This window comes from Camelus ferus, chromosome 18 (assembly GCF_009834535.1).
Source record: "Camelus ferus isolate YT-003-E chromosome 18, BCGSAC_Cfer_1.0, whole genome shotgun sequence".
Taxonomy (NCBI): Eukaryota; Metazoa; Chordata; class Mammalia; order Artiodactyla; family Camelidae; genus Camelus; species Camelus ferus.
The window spans coordinates 5194127-5214838 of record NC_045713.1 but is presented as its reverse complement, the minus strand read 5'-3'; the positions used below and the strand labels follow the sequence as shown (position 1 = coordinate 5214838).

At 44.5% G+C, this 20712-nt stretch overlaps 1 protein-coding gene across 3 annotated transcripts in view; it reads right to left on the bottom strand.

Moving 5' to 3' along the window:
• The window catches only part of LOC102510441 (NADPH--cytochrome P450 reductase), a 52812-nt gene extending 32397 nt beyond the window's left edge, over positions 1-20415 (bottom strand). The window contains exon 1 of one of the 3 annotated variants that reach the window (XM_032459585.1): positions 20304-20415. The gene's annotated coding sequence lies outside the window, so the exon portion shown is untranslated. The other 2 variants (XM_032459586.1, XM_032459582.1) reach the window with 2 other exon arrangements.
• Positions 20416-20712: the final 297 nt, after the last annotated feature.

Genomic DNA, 20712 nt, shown 5'->3' with positions numbered 1-20712 from the left:
TAGATGGAGAAACGGCACCTGACAAAATTCAATATCCATTCATGATGAAAAAACTCAGTAAACTAGGAATAACAGGGAACTTCTTCAACCTGACAGAGTCATGGACTGTCATTATAATAATAGGACCCACTTCACTGGGTTATTGTGAGGATTAAACAAGCTGAGCTCGTAAAGGGTTTAGAACTGTGCCTAGCACAGAGTATGTACTGTAATAAATGTAGCTGTTACTACCGGGAAGAATTCTGAATGACAAGAAGTAAACAACAGCAAAAAGTATTAAGTACCCATGGCCATGCACAAGAATGAATTACTGCATGCAGTAACACGAATAGATCGCACAGACATAATGCTGAACCAGGGAGGCTGAACACAGGAGTAACTTATTGTACAATTCCACTGAAAGCTGAAGCTCAAGAACCAGCAAAAGCAATCTACGGTGACAGAGGTCAGAACAGTGGCTACCTTTGGGTCAAGGATCATGAATGGAGGAGGAGACATAACGGAAGCTTTGACATGCTGACAAGGTACAGTATTTTATCTGGGGCGGTAGTTACAGGGAAGTTTATGTAAAAAGTCATCAAGCTGTTCATTAAAGATTGCACACTTTACTATATGTAAGTTACACTGCAAAATAAGTATCTTCAATACAACAGCATGTGTCCTCTGGTCCCCGTGATGTGAAAATAACTTACTTGTGTATATGTGTAAGCTGATTGTGAAAGGATCACCAAAATATTGTCTCAGAGGTGAGATTCTAATTTTTTCCACTTTACTTTTAACATATTATTTGCTTCTTTTAAAATAATTACTGTGTTAGATAAACAACAAGTTTAATCTGTATAGCACAGGGAATTACATTCAATATCTTATAGTAACTTATGGTGAAAAGGAACATGAAAACGAATATATGTATGTTTCTATATGACTGAAGCATTGTGCTGTACACCAGAAATAGACACAACATTGTAAACTGACATACGTCAATAAAAATATTAAAAATAAATAAATAAATAAATAATAGGTGTTATTTACATAATGAGAAATTTTTTTAAAAATTGGGGGGGAGGTAATTAGGTTTTTATTTATTTATTTATTTATTTATTTAGTGGAGGTGCTGGGGATTGAACCCAGGACCTTGTGCATGCCAGGCACACACTCTACCCCTAGGCTTTCCCCTCCCCCTAGAAAAATATTTTTAAAGTTGTTTTCTTAAGAGGAAAAAAATTCCCAGACCCTTGGGTCTGGTAACTCTCTTCTTGGACTGTGCTTCTCACTGAGCCCAGCACTGCTTGTCCCAGCCCCAAACTGTATGCTTATGTTTTCAGTTCCAATGGAATGCTATGCAGAAGTTAAAAAATAATTATATGGAACTAATGGTACTCTCATAGAAAGACTGCCAAGATATATTAAAAAAGAAAGTTACATTCTCTTTATGAAATCATTAATGCAATAGAAGAAAAATTATATATTTCTACAGAAAAATGATCCAGGAGGATGTATACACAATAGAGATTTCCTCTAGGAAATGCCTAGAATACGAAAGGGGTGGTGGGGGTCTAAAGGCACCTTGGCTTTGCCTGTCCTTTACAACGAGATAATTGGTATTCATGTGTTAATTCTGAAATTAAATACATGGGGGCTGGATTTCTTGCTGCTGAAGAAGGGAGGTACAAATATGGAAGAGCGACTGGGGAATGAACACTGTGGGCTGGACTGAAACTGGAGGTATCAGTATACACAACGGTTTCTTACTGTATAAAGAGAGATCTAGAAACGTGTATGTACTTGTGTGTATTTCCTAATTTTGTCTGTTGAGAGGGCTTAGAAGTAATGATCCTCCAGAAGCAAGGAGTCATCCAGCACCAGGTCTTGATTTCTAAACACTATTCTCCATCAAAAGGAACCAGGACCCCTTGGGGAAATGGCTGACTCAAGAAGAAGGGCAGGGAAAGTAGTGGTGAACCTGGGTCTCTTTGCTGTGCCCAAGAGTAAGGGCTTGAAGAATGACAGGGACATGTTTAAAGGACATAGGAGTCTACCACCGGGGAAATCTGAGACCATTTGAACATCAAAATAAACACCATTAGCGACAGATTATAACCCACAGGATAAAAGAATAGCGCCAGAGTCAACACTGATACAAATAAACAAAAGGGTGAGAAGGGAAAGTTCTTCCTTAGAGCAGAATGCCAGCTAATAAATGTAGAAGGAATGGAGGACTTAGAAAATCACCAATTGGCAATCCCCACAGTAATAACTGTTTCAGACAAGAATCATGAATGCTAAAACGTCAGGGGTGAAAGTGTGATGAGAAACTCATTGATTACATACAGAGAAACAGAAATTCATGGTGGAGAACCTGGCTGATGCCACTGTAACCAAGGGATCTAAGTCCAAGACTGGAACAAAGAGACATCACCTGCCAACTAACACGGCGCTCTAAGGACAAAATACCGTTTCTGTGATATCCTGCCAAAAAACATATAATCTGAATCTTATCATGAAGAAACATCAGACAAATCCACACCGAGGGGCATTCTATAAAGAGATGGTCTGACTTTTTGAGAAATGTCAAGGTAATGAAAGATAAAGAGAGACTGGAGGATTAATCCAGATCAAAGGGAACTAAAGAGTGGTTACAGCTAAATGCAATCTTGGACCGGAGGTGGTGGGGGAGGATTTTTCTTTTGCTATAAAATACACTAGTGGCAAATCTGAATAAATGCTATGATTAGACAATGTAGTATATCAATGTTAATTTCCTGATTGATTATTACACTATGGCAATGTAAGAAAACGTCCTTGAATTTCTGAAAAGAAGTACTGAAGTACTTTGGAGTAAATGAGCACCATATGTGCAACTTATTTTCAAAGAGGTCAGGAAAAAACATGATTAAAAAAATACAGAGACAAATGTTGGCGAGGATGTGGAGAAAAGAGAACTCTGGTGCACTGCTGGTGGGAATGAAAATTGGTGCAACCACTAGGGAAAACAGTAATGGAGGTTCCTTAAAAAATTAAAAACAGAAATACCGTATGATCCAACAATACCACTTTTGGGTATTTTTCCAAAGAAAATAAAAACACTAAAAAAAATATGTTCACCCCTATGTTCACTGTAGCATTATTTACAATAGCCAAGATATGAAAGCAAAATAAAACGCCCATCGATAGGTAAATGGATACAGAAGATGTGGTATATATACAATGGAATATTACTCAGCCTTGAGAAAGAATGAAGTCTTGCCATTTGTGACAACATAGATGGGCCAAGCGGGTACTATACTGAGTGAAGTTAAGTCAGATAGATAAAAACAAACATCATATGATTTCACTTATATGTGGAATCTATAGAACAAAACAGAAATACTCACAACCAGGTAGTTGCCAGAGGGGAGGGGCATGGGGAGATGAATGAAATAATGGAGGGAAATTAAGAGGAACCAATTTCCAGTAACAAAATAAATGAGTCGTGGAGATGAAATATACAGCATGGGGAATAAAGCCAACATTACAATTGTGTATGGTGACAGATGGTAACTAGGCTTACCATGGTGATCATTTTGTAATGTAATTTGAAACATCAAATCATTATGTTGTGTACCCAGAATTAATATAGAGTTGTAGGTCAGTTACACTTCAATTTTTAAAAAGAGCGAGAGGGACAGAGAAAGTGATAAAGTAAACATGGTAACATGTTAACAATTGAGGAATCTGCTTAAAGAGTATTCAAAAATTCTTTGCATTATTTTTGTAACTTTTCTGTAAATCTGAAACTATTTCAAAATAAAAAGTTAAAAAATAAATACATGCTTATTAAAGAAAATATGCTAAATTTAAAAACAAAGTTGGGGGTGGGTATAGCTCCATGGTACAGCGCATGCTTAACATGCATGAAGTCCTGAGTTCAGTCCCCAGTACTTCTACCAAAACCAAACCAAACCAAACCAAACAAACCCCACAAAGTTAAAGAAAACATAACCCAAACACCTATTTGTTTTTGTCCTAGCTGTTTTATGTGTATATCATAAAACATATTTATTTTCAATATTACTTGTTTTATACTACATATAATTTTGTCCCACTTTTTTCATTTATTAAATAGTGCACATTATAAAATCTCAAATGTTCTTCCAGTCTATGACTGCAGAGTGGTTTATTCAGTATCTTCACTATTACAAACAATGCCATGATAAACATGATTGATATTGTTTCAAGATAAGCTTTTGTGCACCTCTGATTATTTTCTGAAAATAGAGTTTCTGAATATATCTCAAAAATATTTACAAATCAAAGGGAATAATTATTTTAAGGCTTTTGACTCACTGTCAAATCATTTTCCAAAAAGCAATTTATTTTCAACATTTCTCTACAGCTTTTCCTCCACAAGACATAACTGCTAACCCGGGGTGGAGGGAGCAACTCCACAAAGCACTGTGTCCAGAGCAGCCTGGGAGGGAAACAAGGCAGGAATAGGCCCTACATACAAGAATCAGTAAGGAGTCCAGGGACGCCACGAAGTCTGTGCCCCAGAGAGGAGGACAGAGGGAAAACTGGAGAGATGGGTGAGGTGCTCACTACCATGGAAACCACTCCTGGTAGACGAGACCCTCTGTGGCATTCGGGGGAAAGGTGTGCAGTGGGGGTGCTGGCCCAGGGTGACAACCACATACCAACCTGGGGACCACAGCCTGGGGACACACCAGTGTCACCTCTCAGCTCTCCACCTGCTGCGAGTCACTCACTACATACCCTTCTGTCCCTGGAGCCCTTGTCGGTGTGAAAGCTGCTGGGGCAGGGAGTGGGTGACTCAGACAGCAGGACCAGAGTCCTGAGAAAGTACGAATAATCATTTATACACAATCTGTCTGAAAACAGTTCATGTGTTTAAATGCCGTATGCCGTGATATTTACGCACTCACACGTGCACAAATCTTAAAATCTCTGAGCCTCAGTATCTTCATGTGTAAAACCAGGATAATATTACTACCTCCTAGGGGCTGATGCTGAAATTCTATGAGACAACAGATGTGGCCGGAGTGATACCTGCAAAAAGAGAAAAGTTGTTAACTGGTGCTCTGTCTTGTGCTTTGTGTTCTGGGTCTGCTGAAACTAGGAGGGTGCAAGGAATCCGGTCTAGGTGACTCCCCAGAGCCCCTGGATTTCCTTAAGAGTTTAGAGAAACATGATCTGGAGACACCCAAAAGTTCTGGACAAATCTGATCTTCTCGGAAGGGAAAGGGTCTGTATGAGGACTAGAACTCCCCGCGTCTGTCCCATCCCGCCTCCTTTCTGCAGGCACGTACAGTGACCAAGGGTGTTACTCTCAGCTTTTGTTACAAGACGAGGTCTGAGTATGCTCATTCCCCATTCATGTCATCACTCAGGAGAATGGTGCTCTTGTTGAAATCTGAAATTTCTTGGGCAAAAAATCCATACGCAGGGTTCAGAAGAGGTTTGTTTGTGATCTCAAGCCCAGAAGATGAGTTCACTCTTGAAACGGCAGTGAACATGTACCAAATTCAGCTGCTTGGATTCAGCAAGCCACAGCAGCTAAATAAAAGATATCAGAAAAATTTTGGATGGTATCTATGTTTTTGAAAAAGGACAAGTTCAGCAGGCTGACGAATAAGATCTACGTTATCCAGCTACAGAAACAGCAAGATGCCAGATCATTCCTCAGACTTCTTTGTGATATTTTCACAACACAACAACAAAAGCTGTGTGTCAGTTTGGAGGGCTGGGGGTAGGGGGAGGGGAAGCCAGGGATGGGGCATGAAAAGCAACAGATGAGCCTGGAACATCCTGTGGTGCTATAAATGAAGGAAATGCTCCGGGAAAGATGGGGCTATCAAAAGAACCAGGAGACAACGTGAAGGAGTTCCTAGTGGCTAAAGCTAGAACAATTTCAACAACCAAATAATGATATTATTGGGTTGGGGGGAGGTAGTCATTTTCAAGTTTTTTTTTTTAAAAAAATTGTGGTAAAGTACACATAATGTAAAATTTGCCATTTTACCATTTAAAGGTGCAGTAAGTGCATTCAAAATATTGCACAACCATCATCACAATCTAGTCCAGACGTTTTCTATCATCTGCCCCAAAAAACACTGTACCCATTAAGCAGTCATTCCTCATGGCTCAGCCCCTGCAACCACTAACCTACTTTCTGTCTCTGTGAATTTGTCTATTATGGACAATTCATATCAATGGAATCATACAATAAGTGGTCCTTTGTGACTGGCTTCTTTCACACAGCATGAGGTGTTTAATGTTCATCCATGCTGTAGCCTGCATCAGCTTTTTTGGTGGAATAACATTCCTTTTTATGGCAGAACTAACATTCCACTGTGTGGATATACCACATTTTATTTACCCATTCATTAGATGATAGATATTTAGGTTGTTTCTACTTTTTGGCTATTATAAATAATGCTGCTGCATTCACATACAGGTATTTGTTTGAGTACCTGCTTTCAATTCTTCTGGGTACAGACCTAGAAATGGAATTGCTGGGTCATATGGGAATTCCATGCTTGATGTAGTGAGGAAATGCCAACCCAGCTTCCACAGCAAAAGCACCCCTTTACATTCCCACCAGCAACGTACCAGGGTTCCAATTTCTCCACATTCTCACCAATATTAATGTGCTTGTTGCCTATTTGTATCTCTTTGGAAAAATATCTATTCAGGTCCTTTATTCATTTTTTAATTGGGTTGTTTCTTGTTGAGTTATGAGTTTTGACCTTTGAGTTATGAGTTATGATATTTGACCTTAATCAAATATATAATTTGCAAATACTTTCTCCCATTATGTGAGCTGTCTTTTCACTCTCTTGGTTGTGTCCTTCGATGCATAAAAAGTTTTTAATTTTTGACAAAGTCTATGTCTTAGCTTGGGCCGTTATAACAAATAGCAGAGACTAGGTAGCTTAAAACAACAAGTATTTCTCCTAGTTTGGAGGCTGGGAAGTCCGAGTTCAAGGCCCCAGTAGTAGATCCAGTGTCTGGTGAGAGCCCCCTACCTGGCCTATAGACAACTGCTTCCTCGAACAGGCACATGGCAGAGGGCAGAGAGGAAGCAAGCTCTTAGAGGTCTCTTCTGACAAGGGCACTAATCCCATTCACAAGGGTTCCACCCTCATGACCCAATTACCAACCAAAGTTCCCACCTAATACCATCATATTGGGGATTAGGATTTCAACATGTAAATTTTAGGGGGACACAAACATTCAGTCCATAATAGCCCAATTTATGTTTCTTTTCTTTCATTGCTTGTGATTTTTGTGTCATATCTAAGAAACTACTGCCAAATCCAAGGTCATGAAGATTAACCCCTAAGTTTTTTTTTTTAACTTTTTATTTTGGGGAGGGAAGGTAACTAGGTTATTTTTCGAGGAGGTACTGGGGATTGAACCCAGGACCTTGTATATGCTAAGCATGCACTCTACCACTTGAGCTATACCCTCCCCCTTAACCTCCATGTTTTATTGTAAGAGTTTTATAGTTTTAGCTCTTACATTTACATCTTTGATCCATCCTGAGTTGATTTTTGTATATAGCATGAGATAAGGGTCCAGCTTCACTCTTTTGCATATGGATGGATATCCAGTTTTCCCAGCACTATTTTTTCGCTATTGAATGGCCTTGGCACCCTTGTCAAGAATCAATTAGCCATATATGTATGAATTAGGTTCTGGAGTCTCAATCCTATTCCATTGACCCAGTCATTGTCTGTCCTTACAATGGTACCACACTGTCTTAATTACTATAGCTTAAAAGTAAGCTTTGAAATCAGTAAATATGAGTCTTCCAATTTTGTTCTTTTTCAAGATTGTTTTGGTTATTTGGGTTCCCTGCAATTCCATAAGAATTTTAGAATAAGCTTTTCCATTTGTGCATAAAAAGTTCTTGGGATTTCTATGAAGACTGCATTATATCTGTGCATTGTTGCTTTGGGGTGGGGGGTTGTTAAGTCTTCTTTAGTTCCTTTCAGAGATGTTTTGAAGTTTTCAGTGTAAAAGTCTTACCCCTCCTTGTTTAAATGTATTCCTAAGTATTTAATTCTTTTTGATGCCACTGTCAATGAAATTGTTTTTTAATTTCCTCTTTGGATTGCTCACTGCTAGTGGAGCTATGGATTTTTAACCATAGAACAAATAACTATCCCTGAGTCCAGATATAAATAATGAAATAATAAATGGGAGAGAAAGAACAACTCCTCCTCACAGTAGAAGTCCAACTAATAAATGCAGAAGGAAAGAGGAAAATAGAGAGTTATCGTCTGACAAATACCACAGTAAGAACTGCGGCAGGTAAGATCCGCCAATGGACGTGCTGAAATTAGTGAGCACGAAGTCCCCGGGGGTGGGGGCCGGCGGGGGGAGACTGGATTTACACAGTCTCAAAGGATCTCCCCCAAGATACTTACTACAAAGGGAAAAGTCGAAACTTCACAGCAGAGAAACCCTGCAGTCACCACCCTCACCAAGAGGTCCAGTTAGACATCACCAGCAGTCAACCTCCGAAGACAAGGCACTGAGAAGGACACACCACCAATTATGAGGTGTTCTTGCCACAAATGCGTAACCTCGCTCCAATCACAAGGCAGCATCAGTCAAACCCAAACTGAAGGACATTCAACAGGATAACTGACCAGCTCTCCAAAAGCATCAAGGTAATCAGAGGGGAGTGAACTGGCACGGACTGGAGGGGACTGAGACAGGACAACTCAATGCAAGGCGGGTCCTGGATGGGGCTGTGGGGCAGAGAGAAGACATGGGCGGAAAGACCTAGTAAAGTTCTAATAAGGGATGGAGTTTAGTCCAGGGGTTGGCCAGCTATGGTCAGCAGGCCAAGCCCAGCCTGCTAACTATTTCTGAAAACAAATTTTTACTGGGACACAGTCACGCTCATTCATTCACAGATGACCTATGCTGCTTTCTTCCTAAAACCAGAGTCAGGTAGTTGTGACAGAGATCTTAGGGCCCACAAAGCCTAAAGTATTGACTATCTGCTTTTTAATTTTTTTAATTAATGATATTGTGCCAGTCTTATTTGCCTGTTCTTGATCATTTTATTATAATTTTGTAAGATGTGATGATCAGGGGAAGCTGAGTGAGAAACTTAAGGAAACTCTTTGTACCATTTTTGCAACTTTTATGTAAGTCAAAACTTGGTTTAAAAATTAAAATTTTTTTTTTTTAAAAAGCCCGTAGCATCCTTATGTGAGGCCTTCCCATCAAGCTCCCCTGACACACCTTACACGCTGCTGCATGTTCTGCATCACTGTTTTCCCTCCTAAGGATGGTCCTTCCTTTTTGTAGCCACTGAAGCTCCATCTTCACAAATTAACTCAAGTGCCGCTTTCTACATAAAACCTCCTCTCCCTGCCTCATATTCACGCTCGGTGGCAGCATCTGCCTTGGGTTCCAGTCTGTTACGTCCACATCTGCTTCTCTCACCTGGTTATGAACGTGTGAGGATTAAGAATCATGTCTTATTCAACTTTGCGCTTCTCTGGCCAGTGCTGAATAGAGGTCCGATGACCTGGATTCCTCAAAACCTCCAAGAAACAAGGGTGAGTGCCCTTGGGTCTCCAAAAACAGGCACAGAGAACTGGAGGAGAAAGGCCTGCGAGGTCCTAATCAGTACTGTGTGCGCAGCCTGCTCACGAAGCAGAAGGCGAGTGAGGGGAACCAGCATCAACCCCACACCTGCCATGTGCAAGCATCATTTGATACAAGCTCTTACTTTTGATTCTCACAGTAAGCCTATTTAGATAAATATTAAGTCACCCATTTTACAGACACAGACTCAAAGACTGAAGGAACCAGAAAATTACAGAAGATCCCACAGCCAGCAACTCAAAGAAGGAGATTTAAGGGCCGTCGTGCAAGACCCTCTCCGTTACATCCTGTTGCAACCCTAGCCGTCACTGGCTACCTGCTGAAGAGGACAGGGGGTCGCCCAACTCCTGGTTCACAATGTCACAATGGTCTCAGCTGGTCCTCATGCTGGTTGGTCACCCCGGATTCAGCCCACAGTAGGCTGTGTCACTCAGCAAAGATACAGGCGCTTTGCCAGAAAGTGAGGACCAGGAAGCCACACGAGGCTCCTCTGGGCAGTACCTCTGCACCCAGAGATGTGGGCATCCACTTTCCGAGGGGTCAGATTTTATCATGAGGTCAGGCCAGGATGTCGTCATGCTTGGGCCTCAGATGACATGGTTTTGATTCCCAGCTCTGCAGTCGCCTTGACATCAGGCCACAGCCACGTATTAAAGGCCAGTGACAATCAAACATGTATCGAGCACCCGCTGAAGGTCATCTCTGTGATCTCAGCCCACAGGGTCACACCATGCTTTAAACTGTAGGATTCGGGAGTGGGGTTATTAAAAGTTCACAACAGCATGAATGAGCAGGTACGAATCAGACCCTATGGTGACAGATGACTATCTTACGGTGTCTGTAGAAGCATCCACAATTATTACACCATTTACAAGACTGCATAGCGCAATAAATCACTAGCGGATGAGAGCTTTTTATTGCCCGACTACATTCTCTCTGGGATAGGATGTCAGCTGCCCTGACATCAGACCATGCTGTTACTCGAGACAGGGACACTTGGTCCCTCGAGATGCTCTTTGAGGCTGAGTTTAATGTTCCCTCTGATGGACAGGGCTGCGCACTCAGCTGCGGCAAGCAGTGGGAACACGCTCGAGGTCCAGTGCAAAGGCTGTGGCTCCCCGTTAGAAATGACGCCCACATCACCCAGCACACCAGCGGGAGGGGCCACAAGGACATTTCTCCAGGCCACAGTGCTGGGAAAAGGCGTCCTCCTTTAAGCACAGACTTCCACCCCAAGTGACAGGGTACATAAGTGACACAACGTCCAGGGGAGGCCAGGTGCCTCTTCTGGGTTCTGGGCCTCCATAAGGGGACTCAGTGGTTCACGCAGCATTTTTCTTGGGACGCCACTGTCTTCACCCATCACCTGCAGGGTTGCTGTGATGGGGAGGAGACTGGGGAGGATCAGCCCCAGCCCCTAAATGTGTGTCAGGCCAGAAGTGACACACATCACTCCCACTCGCAGGCCATTAGCTGAGGTTAACTTCAAGAGGGCGAAGGAATGGGGGGGGGGCGGGGCGGGGACACAGAAACACGCCGTGAGCAGTAAAGACGTCTGCCGCAGGTATGCAGAACTCGCTCGAGGTGATGGGACTCGGTAGCAGAACTAGTGGGGGTCAAGCTGCTCAGGGACTTGTGACTGACAAATCGGAGTTTTACAAACTGAGATATAATTCACAGCCCCAGAATTCGCCATTTTAAAGTGTACGATTCAGGGGCAGGGTAATAGCTCAGTAGTAGAGCGCATGCTTAGCATGCCCTGGGTTCAAGCCCCAGCACCTCCATTAAAAAATGTTTAAAAAGTATACAACCCAGCGGTTTTCGGTAGATTCACCCATTGTGAGAGCAGCACCACCAGCTGATACCAGAACATTTTCATCACCCCGCCCCCCACAGGAAATCTTCGTACCCACCAGCAGCCACGCGCCATTCCTGATGTGCTTTCCCGTCTTTGCTCTGGATGTCAGGAAACTCTAGAGAAATCTAAACAGCCCTAGCAGCCACACACTACCCTTATCCCGGGGTCCCCACCTCCCCCCATCATTTTCTAGTTGCCTTATCTATTTTTTTCTTAATAAATACTAATTGTACCAACAATTACCATGAATTAAGTATCTGCACTCTGACTTTCTACGATTCCATTTCCTCCTCACAGCAATGCCCCGAGGTGCAGGAGCCGTCACTAGCAGAGGTTAGAGTCTTGTCCAAAGTCGGGGAACTGACAAGTGTTAGAACCCGGATTCAAACACAGACCAGCTGGTGTCAGAGCCCCTTTGTCGCCCTCTTGCATGCCCACACAACATTTTTAGACCAAGGCAAAGCTGTAGATAGAAGTTGCTTCACTGCATGACCTGGGGTTCAGCTGGCAGGTAACACCCTGACTACACCATCAGGTGACAGCATTGCTCAAAATTAAAGAAGCCCTGGTGTCACAGAAGGGGCTGGTGTCTGGCTGGAGGTCCCTGGTGTTTCTGTAGCCCTGGTGCTCAAGAGGCCTGGCAAGACACAGTGCTCAGTATTACACTTGCTGGGTGACTGAACCCACAAACGCTCCCGGCTCTCTCCCACTCCACACTTGATGGTGCAGTATGCTGGCCCTTCAGCCAGAAGCATTTAAACAGAACCAAGGCTGCCTTCTGAGAACTCTTGGCTCTGCCTACGGTCACCCACTAGGGGGCAAGAAGCCAAGCCAGGCTTTTCAACTTTCACGGCCAAATAGCAGACATTTCAGTGGACAGGAGGTTGAGAAGCTCAGGACCTCCACTGTGGACTGCCCGCCTCCCACCTCCGGCAAAGGGTCTCCCCCACTCACTCTCCCAGAATCTCCTGCTTGACCCCTGCCTGGTAAAATACATTGCTCTGAGTCTATCCTCTTGTCCCATCCTTCAAAGATCTGCCCTTACAGCATGAGAAGGGAGCCTGCAGGTCTCTGCCTCTACCCCAGGGGGTCCCCAAAAGCATGACCTGTGGTCATATTCCTGTTCTTTAGAACATTCCCTCCACCCTGGCCTAAGCCACCCTCATCTCGTCCACACACAAGGGCAGTCCTGGTGCCTCAAAGAGGGCCTGGCACATGCAAACACCTGGTGGGAAAAGAGGCTGCTGCCACTACCTCATTCAATGACCCTCACATGAAGCCCCAGGGAAAAGCGCTTGTGATAAACCGATCTGCTCCCTTTTGTGATAAACCAATCTGCTCCCTTTTTCCAGTCACATTTGCTGTGCAAGCCCATTCTTCTTTCCTTACCTTCCAGGAAGCTCTGAGCTGATTCTGTCCTCCATCACGATGGCTTCCCTTGACTGTTTTTTGGTACAAATACCTGCCTCCCTGAGTCCTTCTCTCAACTGCTAGTTCTTTCTGTGGTTTTTTATTTTGCTGAGGAGAGTGTGGGGCCTTGAAATTGAACAAACCTAAAATAAAACCCAGCTGAGCCATGAACAAGAACATGGGCCTTGTAGGCAAAAAGACCTTGGTTCAAACCCCAGATATGCTCCTGACACCACGGGACCCGGGGCACATACATTCCTTATCACTCAGCCTCGGTCCCCTTGCCGACCAGCCTCCCAGTGTTATGCTCATCACATGAGATGGAAAACACCCGACACAACAGACACTCCAAGGTTAGACGAGATCCCTTTAATTCATTTCATTAGAATTTTTTAAATAAACAAATTTATTCATGTGTTTCACATCCAGGTAACTGATCTAGAAATATCCAGAAAGACTTAGAATACTATGATGGGGGGTGGGGGGGGGAACGAGTACATAGGTTCTTCCTCTTCAATTAAAAAATAATTAATCATTGAATAAACTATCCATTTCAGGAGGAACTTGAAACATTTAAAATTTCATACCTAGATGGACAACTAAAACCCTACTAAAAGTTCATACTGCATCTTAGAATAATCTTAAAAAATACAGATCAGACCCAACACTGGCATCTCCATCAATACGCAGGAGAAAGCTCCGCAGTACACCTGGGAGAGAGGAGCCACAGCCATTCATCCATCCGCTTATCCCTCCACTCACCCAGTTAGTATTTTTTGAGGGCCTACCTCATCCCTGGCCCTGTTCTGGGCACTGGCTTACACTCGGAAACGATGGGGAGGTCCCCTGTCCTCACCCAATTCACTGTCTATTCCAGCCACATTGCCATGAGGGAGGGAGGAGACTCCTTTTATTATAAATCACTTCCACATCCTTGATGGAAGCAGATGGAGAAGAGGAAATATAAACAGAAAACAAGACAGTGAGAGCGACTGTAAATTCTTGAGCAAAGGCAGGGCTTCGAGATCAGTCTAGCCATGGTACCATGGACAGATCACGAGCAGAGCTGGGGAAGAGCGTGGAGGAACTACGGACGGACTCGGGGGAGGCCAATTCGAGGGCTGGCATAGCGGGAAATGACAGCGGCCATGAGACCACAGCAGTAGAAAGAGATTCAAAGAGTAAAAACTGTCAGGACTGTGTGGGGGCGGAAACCCAGGAAGAAGAAGGGAAAATGTCTTTCGTCCTTACAGCTGCAGGGATCAGGGAATGGTGAGGTCACTATTGGGAGACAGACTGCCAGCGGGGGTTTCAGGCAGGCGGGAAGGGCTGGCTCATCTCTGCACTCGTGCTAAACGACCTTTTAGAGTTTGCAAATCATATTACATAAGGGACTGCGTCCAAAGTGTCCAGGTAACGCCGTGTGGTTTCTTAATCACAAAGGTGCTGAAACCCTTCACTGAAATTGACAAATGTCCTTCTGTACAAGACCGCAAATCCCTGGCGGGCAACACTCCAGTGCCTGGAATGTGTCTCACCCTAAACCTCACTCTGGAAAGAAGCCGGGCACAATTGGCCCATCCATTCTCCTGTGTTTTCAAGAAGTGCCACCCCTGTTTACAGGGTTGGAAGCTGACCCAAGTGACCCACAGATACAGAGTCAACACATCTGGGTTCACAGAAGGTGAGCGCAAGTTCATGTGTTCCTACCCAGTCCTCGAACCTTTGTACAGACCCAGTCTACCCAACGCAATGACGGTGCCTGCCGTGAGGATCAAAGTATCACAGGGTCACGGTGCTCTTACCTAAGCATCACAGGAAGAGGTGACATGAAAGGCTGAACTGAGGGAAAAGGAATGGGGTGGGCAGGGCCACAGGAAAAGGCATTAAAGATAAAACTAGGGGAGTTTTTTTTTTTTTAACGACTAAACATAATTCGTAACTTTCACTGAGACGTAAACTCTGTAACCCTACATCAGAGGACACATCCCAGAGTCCGTCTTCCTCTGTGATTACAACCAGGGGGACAAAAGCCAGCTTTCCCCTTCTATTTTGCTACCACAGGACATCTCCCAAAGAATCCAGTCCACAGTGGAGGGCACCACAGTTTGGCCCATGGTTATATTCTACGTTAGCCTTGAAACAGATTTATTTCTGGGGGTACAGTTCTCTCAGCTGTACAGATGCTGTGCAATGGAGATCAGACTGCCTCAACCCACAGTGCTCCAATTAAAGGATAATTCTTAGATTTCCCTCCAACACAGCCACCTCTTGATAAGTGAAATAAATAAGCCCCCCATGTCAGCAGTTTTTTCCACTGGCCAGCGAGAAGAACCAGGTCCCCCAGATGCTCTGTTCACAACATCCCTAAGCATTAACTGAGTTGCCATGCCAGCCAGCATCAGGCATAACAGAGGCTGATGAATTTGGCTCTAGTGGACCCAACCAACAGGAGCCACCAGCCTGCAAAGAGCCATGATTTGCACCATGGGACTCCTCTGCCACCTTCACTCACACGCACACACACCCCAACAGGCACACAACTAATACCTCACTTGGTGAGAGGGTTAGGGAAGGAAAAACACTTTAACAATGTAGAGCTCTAAAACAGTATGATTTAGGCAGAGTAAGACTCCTAAATGATGAACTCAATCAGAGAGGAGGACATTGCACAGTAAAAAAGAGTCCAAAAACCCAAGACAAGAACACATGTTCTGTGCTAGTCACATCACTGACCTATTTAAAAGCCTTCCCATCACTTAGCATGGTTCACAAGATGCCTTCAGATCAGCCCCAATCATTTCCAAGCCTCAGGCAACCTCTACCCTTACATGCCCCAGAGAGGGTGTGCCTTGGTGGGCTCAGTGAGCTCCTACAAACCCTGCAAGACCCAACTCAAATGGCCCCTCTTCTGTGGGGCCTCACATGACCCCCCACATAAAGGCAGCTTGTCCTGAGTGCTCCTCAGCACACACAAGCATGTTCAGCACCAAGAGTAAATGCCTCACATGCATTATCTCAAGAAGGAACTGAATACACTTGGTCATCACTATTTACTCTAACGTTGGCTCCCCTTAAGGCCAGGGTTCTCAAGTGCTGAACCAGGCCCTAAACATGGAATTCGAGAGCCTCAAGGCCAAATATGTGTTTTCTAAGTGTCATTCCTCAGGGATGACAGGATGGAAACACTGTCAAGAATAAAGGGAATTCACTATTGAAAAGACACACCTCTTGAGCTGTTCCAGGAGGCAGGTTGAGCACGGATTCTTTCCCTCACATTGTGGATGAAGAAAGTAAGGCCTGGTGTGGACCAATATAAGCTGGTGCCTGTATAAGCTGGGAAGCTACCTCTGACCCAGGAGCTTCTCCCCATTGGCCCAGTGAGTCTAAAGTTCTATCCAATGCCAGATAACTGCACAGGAGTTTTGCTCTGCAAAACAGTTTTGCTCTGTTTGCTCTGTTTGCCTAGATAATAATAATAATAACTGGCAAAGTTTATGTTGTTATAAGATACTCATTTCACGTATGTTTTTTACATTATAATGAAATGTACAGTGAAACATAGAAGATAGATATAATCACTTGTGCACTGCAGTGTTGGAAGTGAGGAGGAACAATCATATTATTAAGCAATTATATGTTTTAGGAGATTTCCTTTCCACCAAAAAAAAAAAAAAAAGCAAAAAAACCCTGCAGTCAGAAAATGACATAACACTGCACAGAAAGAGGAGGGAGGGCCCTGGAAGCAGATGGCCCTACGTGAGGCCTTAGCTTCACGCTCATAGCCTTGAGCAAGTGATGTCATCTCGGAGGTGGCCTCCCCAGCTGTGAAGAGGGCATGCAAACACCAGTCATCAGAAGAACCAAAAAATATATATGTATATGTATATATATATATATAGTGTGTGTGTACTTGTACACATGTGCATACATAGTGTAAACTTAGCACAGAGTCTGGCACAAATTTCCCTGAAATAAAAGCAGCTCTGCCATTAGCAGTTAGTCTTCACAAATTATGAATTAAAAAATGATGAGTCTCTGTTGATGGGACTGTAACAAGGTATCGCTTCTGGAGGGAAGTCTGGCAATACCTACTGACATTTAAAATCACACCATTTCTACAAACACACATGCTCCTCTGTACTTTCTCTCCACAGAGAAAAAGTCTCAGTATAAGGCTATGAAGGACGTTCGCTGTCTGCAGCATGTTCTGCAATAGTCTTTTTATGTGAGCATTTAATATTTTTGTAAACAGAAAAAATACACTTTTATAAAAAAAGAAAGTCATTTCTCCATTTCACTTTTTTCTGATTTTAATTTTCAAATGAATCTGAAACCTGAAAGCATATCATCTGACAAACCATGTGTCAGATCCACAGAGGATCTGTCTGTTTTGTTCACTGCTATACACCCGACACCTCACATAGTAGCTGGTACACAGGAGGTAGTCAACATCTGTTAAATGAATACATTTAACACGTTGATTGCCCACTGGGGATCGAGTGCCTCTGAGGAAACACAACTGTCACTCAGATTTGGGTGATGTGGCGATCGATGTGTTAAAAGTTCATAACTGTTCTAGCTCTGCCCCTTCTAAGAATTCATTATGAAAAAATGTTTGTCCAATTGTCCAAAGATAAAGAACAAAACTAATCATTGTAGCAGAATCCAAAATAGCAAAAGACTGTACACAGCATAAATTGCTTTCATTAATACTGGCTACTGGAATATTCTGTCATTTTTACAAAGAATGACATTTTAAAAAAAGAATGAGGTAGATCTTTACAGAGTGATATAGAAAGACATCATGTTAAGGAATAAAAAGCAAGCCTCAGAACAGAATTAAGTTTCATCTTAATTCTGTGTTTAAAATTTAAATAGTCAAAAACTTCCTGCTGTTTTAAGTAAAAACAAACAAAAATCTAGGTAACGGATGTTCTTATATGTAAAGAAAAACAACTGGAGACTATATACTACACCACCAGCAGTGATCTTTTGTCTTTATGTAAGACTGTGAAGGAATGTTCATTATATTGCATATTTCTATAATAGCACTTTTTAAAATAATGAGCCCTTAATATTTTTGTAAACAGCATAAAAATTATTTTTCATAAGTCATTTCTCCATTTCACTTTTTTCTGATTTTATTTATTTATTTTTAAATTTATTTTTATTTTCTAGGAGGAGGTAATTAGGCTTATTTATGTATTCATTTCTTAATGGAGGTACTGGAGATTGAACCCAGGACCTTGTGCATGCTAATGAAACCAACACTGAGCTAAACCCTCCCGCCAGACTTTAATTTTTAAATGAATCTGACATACAAGTTAAATTCCGTAGCACTGAACTGAGGCCCACGGGCCTGGGGTGGTTTGCCGAGAGGCATGCAATGCTAGTGTCAGAGCTGGATCTCAAGTTCCCTGACCCCCAATCCAATGCCCTGCTCCTTCCTAAAGCACAAGGAGGCAGAGATGTTGTAAGGGCAGCTGGGCCCTCTGGCACTGTGAGAAGTCTTACAATTAGAGAAGCCTCCATTGCTGGTGGGGAGGTGTGCTTAAGAGCCAAATTCTTATTAACTTGAATTATTCCATGTTAAGATTCTGGATTTGCCAAGCAGTTCTGATTTCAAACAGCCTATCTCCTAAGTACACAGAACTTACCTGACCCAGATCCTGATTCTCAAGGGGTTAAGGAAGGATCAATTCGAAGTCACTGGCAGCTCCTGAAATTTAAGGCTTGTCAGGCAACAAACAACTTCTGTGGCTGTTTACAAACTCAAATCACCCAGGAGGCTCATTTGCCTTATGGTGACTGCAGTCAAGGCTGCTTTTACCAGGCGCTGAAGTACATCCCTGGAGTTCCTTTCACCTCAAACCTAACCCACCTGTAATTTTCTTCAAGTACCAGACACAAAAGAATTGGGGAGAGTTAAGATCACTTTGAAGTTTTCAACACTACACCACTGGAAGCTAATACTCTATTCTCTGAAATGCAGACCCATTTTTTCAATAATGATTAAGCTACCTGCCCAATGAAACAATTCTCTGCCTCAGGTGGTATGAAAATCACGAGAAGCTCAAGGACTGACCACACTCTCAAGAGAAAAATTAGGATGTCTTAGAGGGACACAAAGAGAAGTCTTCTGGGTTGACTGCTTTACTAACTGGGACTTCTGGACTGTTTTCCTAATCAGGTTAACCCCATAACCACTCAAATGGGATCTGTGTAGACAGAACCTGTGAGAGATTAATGAATCAATGCCTTCTCTCACACAGGAGGGCCTGAGGAATTACAGCATTACATAGTGAGGACACTGGATCCCAGAGGGTTAGCTGACTGCTCAGCTTACACAGAACGTTACAGCTCTCAAATGTCACCCTCCAGGACCCTCCCTTTTAATCCTCAGAACCTCAGTCCTGTGGGGGCCCGCAAAGTGGGCTGTATCACTATCTGTGCTGCTGAGGAGAAAAGGAGAGGCTCCCAAGTAGTGTCCTGCCAAGATGCCAAGGTTCAAATCCAGGACTACCCACTCCAGCCCGGTCTCCCGGGGCGACAGCACTATTCCCTACTTCGGTCAAGCCCAGAAGAAAGGCTACATTTTCTGGGTCTGAGAGAGGAGGCAGCCACATTCTTTGAAAAAACCCCAAATTCCCCTGTATTGGTCACCAGCTTACACAATGGTGACTCTCCTAGAGAAATGAAAAGCAAAAACTCGAGGTCAAGCTCCCTCGCCGCCCAGGAGACCTCGACCTCTTACCCAGTTGCTCCCACGAACTTAAGAGTGTCACGCTGCCCAGTTGAGCCCGTCAAAGACTTGTGGTAGCGGCTGCCAAGACACCTGCCCGCAAGAAGCACTGCTCCCCGCCATGGATGCCAGGACTTTGCCCGCACTCAGACACTCAAGAGTTTCCCAGGAAAGGCAGGGCTGGCGGGCTTGCCTGAGCCCCAGACTGAGCCCACCTGATGCTCCGGGGTCAGATTCGGGTCCCGCCCGCACTCACCCAGAGCGTCCCACAGGAGTTAACCCTCTGACTGGCCGCCTCCTGAGGCCCACTGTGCAGACAGGGAAAGTGAGGATCGGAGAGAAAAAGTGGCTTAGTCCGAGGGTGGCAGTGTGGGCCGAGACCGGATCCTCGCTGAAGGGCCCGTCGGGACCCTCTGCCGTGGAAATGACGACCCTCAAGCCGCCGTGAGAGGTGAAATCGAAGTGAAGGGCCGAGATGGGAGCCTCACTTTCAAAGCTAGCATCGGGCGAAACGGGTAGCACCCCGGCCAAAGTGCCCTTCCCAGCGCCGAGGGCCCAGGCTGCCGAGGCGGCCGGTATGCGTCGGGCCCCGCAGCGCCCGCACCCCGAGCCCTGGCACCCGGACTCGTCCACCCCACGTCGGCGGACGCACGCACTCACCACGGACAGCCGGCAGCACTCCGAGCTCCGGAGCAGGACGCAGGCCCGCACCACTGAGGCGCCACCACCTCCTGGGCCGGCCGCGGGGGTGGGGGCGTGGCTGGCGGCGGCGCCCGCTCCGCCCAACCCGGCCGCGCGCTTGCTTCCGGGGCAGGCCTCCCCCTGCGAATCTGCGCTCTTGGTACGGTCCCGACGGCCACGCCCCCCTCAGCGTCCCAGCTCCACACCGAGGCCCGGGAGCCCGTCACGTTGTTCCGGAGCAGGAGTACCCTGGAGCGGGCGACTGTGGCTCCTCCCGCCTTTGACCCAGCCGTTCTGAGGGGCTGTGGCTGTGTGTTGCGCTGCCTGGCCTCCTGCTGCCGGCTGCCGCTCACGTGTTTTCGTGGCCTTTTCTCCTCCGCGGCCCTCA